This window comes from Delphinapterus leucas, chromosome 3 (genome assembly GCF_059928025.1).
Source record: "Delphinapterus leucas isolate spDelLeu-1000000601 "Yukka" chromosome 3, BTC_Dleu_Yukka2, whole genome shotgun sequence".
NCBI classification, from domain to species: Eukaryota; Metazoa; Chordata; class Mammalia; order Artiodactyla; family Monodontidae; genus Delphinapterus; species Delphinapterus leucas.
The window spans coordinates 55,112,482-55,117,810 of record NC_143131.1 but is presented as its reverse complement, the minus strand read 5'-3'; the positions used below and the strand labels follow the sequence as shown (position 1 = coordinate 55,117,810).

Genomic DNA, 5,329 nt, shown 5'->3' with positions numbered 1-5,329 from the left:
CTGTAAGACATCCATAAGATGGAAAAGGGCATTTTCCCAGTAAGTTACCTAAATGTATTGTAAAGTCCAAATTTAATATATTTCAAATATGTGCCTAATCGGAGCAAATTTGCTTATCTACGTGAAATTGGCAGAGGTACAGTCTGTGGATAGGAAAATACTTTGAAAATTATACTGCACTACACAAATTTAAGAATATTATTTATACAAACTGCATACCTAAGAGATAACTGAAAATAATCACCCAGATATCCAAAATTATGTTTGCGTATTGCCAGATGTCTGGCTATTTCAAGAAAATCGAATTCAGCCTTATGCCCCTTCACTCCCTATGCTCCTCTTGTCTTCCCTTTTTCATAGCACTTACCACTATCTATCATACCCTATAAGGAATACCTTATTTTGTGTTTTCCCTGACTACCCACAAGACTGTATGAGCCTTGAGGGCAAGAATTTAGGTCTGTTTTGTTCGTGGCTATACCTCGTGCTCCAAGCAAAGCTTATTTCTGATTGAGTGAATTCACTTTAGTTTTCAAAGGGATGACTGAGCTTGCATAAATATATCTTGGTAGCTAGGAAATATCCTGAAACACAAATATGAAGAAATCTCCAAATCACAATATCCATTGTCCTATAACTGGGCATCAAACGGTCATGCAGGCCCATTAGGAGACACTGACCACGTAAACTTGATTGTCCTAAAAATAAGACATGTGTACGCCAAGGCCTGAGTTATTCCCGGTAGAGGACACTATAGGCATCTCAGGTGACCCGTGAGAGTTAATTTTCCTCCCTGAGTATGGACCTTGCTAAGCTCAACTGTTTGATAGCTCTTATGTCCCTAGAGGCCTCAGGTCTTCACCCCACCCCTGCTGAGGACTGACTCAACAGAGGCACCATGCAGACTGTGCTTTTCCCATCTTCCTAGGATACTGTGTTTGTCTCAAGCATGAGAGGCACATTTGAATTCCAATTCCAGAGCTCAGCATGTCTATTTGAGCCTATGGTTCTTTTTGCACAGTTCATTCCCCTGTTGTCTGAAGCAATCCTAATGGTCTTGGAGTGATGACTGGACACCGCCTTGCACATGGTGTTCCGCAGAGCAAATGCAAGAAAAAGGATCACTGCTCAGCTTCCCAGCATGAACTGGCATCCCTGATGTAGGCAAACACAAAAAAATGCACTGCAGCTAAGGCTCAGATGAGCCTTGAAAGGCATCCAGCTGCACTCTTAAACCCAGCCGGTATGTGTTCTGGTTAAATAATGGAACAGACTGGCAAGTCTCAGAGAACCCAGTGCTGAAGTCCAGAAGGCTGTCATGTCTGTGTGTGCCTGGCCTCCCTGGGAGGCAGGAGGACAAGGGGGAGAAAGACTCAGTAGCAAGCTGCTAAGGGAGATGGAGCTGTCCCAACTAAGAAAGACCCTACTAAAGAGCTGAATCCTTCTTGGAGTCTAGTTTCAAGGAGATGGATAGAAATCAGCAGTGAGAGGTGGGCCACAAGGCCCACAGAGGGCAAACTGCAGAAACCGAAACAGTCACGGACGGTGGTTCCTGAATCCCAACAGGTCACTGTGAGGAAACCTCATGTACCTCTCACCACTCCCTCCATCTACTCCTCTGTCTCCTCTCACAGTGTCAATCACCTGGCCCCCCACAAAGAGCCAGAGAGGAGGCTCCCCTGCTGCCTCTTTCCACCTTGGGGGACTGTCTCCTGCAAGTCCTCCTCTTCCTCTGTAAAGCCACCCAGCTCCACAGAGCCTATCAACCCTTTCTCTCTTCCACTCCTGTCCTCAGTCGATTCATCACAGTGTTCCTCTGGCCTCCTAATTACTGCCAGACATGAAGCTGATGGGTCGGCCTTTATAGACACTATTACTGCCAGATCCTCTTCCCTTCACTGTCTGCAAGCCTGTCTCTATTTAAGCCCTAATCCTTTTTGCCATTTTTGACCTAGTTCCCATTATTTTATATTTTTCCATATTAAGTTAAATAAGCCACTTGTCAGCCTGCATATATCTTATCGGATCCAGCTCTTCTTTTGTGACTTAAATGAATGCCTAACGGAAAAAAATTGCACCGGCCAGTTCCAGGGATTTATTCACTTTCTTAACTTCCAGCTTACAGGACTAGATGGAAAGTCCCTTTAAAAATGCTGGTTACCACCTAGAGGGGTGGAATAGGGAGGGTGGGAGGGAGACGCAAGAGGGAGAAGATATGGGGATATATGTATATGTATAACTGATTCACTTTGTTATAAAGCAGAAACTAACACACCATTGTAAAGCAATTATACTCCAATAAAGATGTTAAATAAATAAATAAAAATGCTGGTGATATTCCTTAACTAGGCAAAGAGGGGCTGTAAGTCATTACCATCCTACTTTCTGCAATCTTCAGATGGACGAATATGTTTAAATGTATCAAAATTATATAACAAATGTGGACAAAGCACTCAAAACTGGGAGATCTACCCATTTCTGGATGAAAAACTGACAGCAGTTGATGAATGTGTTTCACAGATAAGGAGAAAGAAGAAGAAACTGAGCCAGAGGGAAAAAGGAGAGTGAGGAATCAGGAGTTCAACAACAGACACTCAGCTGAGGCATAATTAATCCTCCCTCCTCATCTTAAGCCCCAGATAACTGTATGTGTAACCGAACAAAAGCCAAAGAGGCACCACCTTCAAAAATATTGTTTCTTGAAACATGCATGACGTTACCAGGGGTCTGAACAAAGATACCGTTCGTGATAAAGAACCCACAGACTGGCACCCTCACCCTCTTCCTGACAAATTTTAGAAGGAATTACTTGCACTGTTTGTACCACAAACTCTTCGCACCAAACCAAACTTTTCAAGGCTCTCTTTATTGCTTGAATATGCTCTATCTTGCTTGTCCATCACTTAGGGAAACATAAAGACTACTCAGTGGTGTTTTCATGTGCTATTCTTAGTCTGTTTTTCTCCTCCAAAATCAAGTAGTTTCACAGCTAACCAGCTGAAACTGTAGAGCACGTGGAATTCTCAGGGATTATACCCAGAAATAGTCATGTCCAGGTGGTTTTATAATCTTGGCAAGGAGTGGTGACTGCCTTGCCCTGGATGGTGGCAACCTGCATTGCAAAATACAGAGACGATGACAGGGACAGGTGAAAAATAAGAAATAAAATTTATTAGTTTTGACCCTCCAAGAAGAGGAGCTGATGCTTATTTTTTCAATTCTCATTGAATTGTAAAATCAATCTTTTCTATTTTGAAAGAGTAGTTTTCATTACTGATAAAATATCAACAGTAAAAAATAAAGAAATAACATTAACTCTGACAAATCACGTGCTCAACAAGGTCCTCCCCGTCCATTCAGTTTAGTAGACTCCGTCACTCTCCTATCACACCCTCCTGTTTTATTTTTCTAAAAACATTATCATGAAATGTTAACTTATCTGTGTAGTGTGTATCTTCTCCCCTCAATTTGTCTCCCCACATCCCCACCTTGAAGGCAAAGTTTCAGAAGAGTCATAATTTCTGTCTTGAACATTATTGAATCTCTAAGGACTAGATGAGTACCTGACACAGAGCAGGTGCTCAATAAAAATCTGTGAAATGAATGAATAAATGAACAAACTCAGGCTTTGTGAGTCGTGGTGAACAGTTTGGTGCAAACAGCAGGCATTTTATAACCAGGCAGACCTATGTTTGATTCTCAGTCTCAGTCCTTATTTAATTTGAGCCCTAGGGGAAAATGCTCAAAGTCTTAGAATATTGCTTTCTTTAGTCATAAAAATGGGGTGATTAGTTACTACCTCGTAGGATTGGTTTGAGAATTAAATGAGAAAACATGCATAAAGCACTAGCATAATTTCTGGTACACAAAACTCAAGATATGTTAGCTCTTTGCCTACTCCTGAGCTTTTGTCACTCACCGACTAGTACCTTTACCTATGTTACAACTGGGGAGCTATGGAATTTAGTGCTCAGAGAGCCTCAATGTTAAACAAAACTTTCAAATTCGGTAAAACAAACAAACACACAAAACAAAGAAAGAAAGAAAGTGCTACCATCTGGCATGGGTCTTTGTTTCAATTAGTTTTCTGAAATTCAGAAGGAATACAGAGTTCAGCAAATTATTCCCTGCCCTAAATTGGAACATGGAGTCAAAGACAAGCATAGCTGAACAAGTCAACAAAAAACTTAATTTTGCTACAGATCAACATGATTTGGGACTCTAATCTTAATGACACATAAGGGGAAAATACTCACTACTCAGATGTCACATAGCACATTGGAATTATAAAAGGAGGCATTAAACATAATCCCCAATGGAGGATCCAAAATTCAAATAAATCGATGATTACGGTTTCCTAGAGCAAGTTCACTGAGTTTCCAAGAGCCTCCCAACATCAAGAGAGTACATAAATTATACAAGGCTATAAAGCCTGACACAGTAAAAGTGGTTCATTCTGAAAAAGGAAATGAATTCTTTAACCTTGACTATCAAAACACCACCACTGATTTTTCTATACTTTCCTTTGGAGTTTACAACTGAGAAGCCACTTCATTTTGTTTCTCTTTTATTTATACTTTGGGGGTTTAAGCACTTGGATACAAGTTTCCTAAATCTCAGGAAGGGCCACCAGAAAGGAAAACAATCCCAGTTTGTGGCACCCTCCGAATCGTGAACAGGCCTACTTAGGATCAGGGTTCGCTCTACTTGCAACACTACCTGGAAAGTAGTAAACACAAAATTACAGGTTATCTGCTACTACAAAGAGATTTGTATGAGCCTGTTTTTTTGTAGTTTTTATTTTGTTTTTAAACAAACATGCAGCATACGTTTTCCCAAGAGAAGAGCCAGCCAGCACCAGACAAGAGTACAAGCGAAGCTCAGGGACTCAGAACATGGACTTCGGAGCATACTACTGGGTTTGAATCCCTGTTCCACATCTTACTAGCTGTGAGACCTCAGGCAAGCTACTTTACCTTTCTGTGCTTCAGTGTTCTTGTCCGTAAAATGGAATGATAATGATAATAACAGTATCTACATTGTAGGGTTGTAATGAGGAACCAATGAGAATTTGTAAGGAACTCAATAAAGCTTGTTAAAGCCCTTATGTAAGTCAATCCTAACTCAAAGGAGATTTTCAGTGTTTTTGTTCTGTGAATGTGTGTCCTCAGTGGGAAGGGTAGGGATAACCACCCCACCTTTAGTGGGGTGATGAACAGGGGCTCTCTTCACCTTTTCCCCCCTTGTCCCAGAAGGTGGAAGAGGTAAACATGAGTTGCCACACTTTTATTAAGTGAAAAACTGACAGAAGTGAAATGAATAAAAAAGC

At 41.1% G+C, this 5,329-nt stretch overlaps 1 long non-coding RNA gene across 7 annotated transcripts in view; it reads right to left on the bottom strand.

The window, feature by feature from the left end:
* The window catches only part of LOC111186013 (uncharacterized), a 108,821-nt gene that overhangs the window by 41,604 nt on the left and 61,888 nt on the right, over positions 1-5,329 (bottom strand). The window lies entirely within an intron of this gene.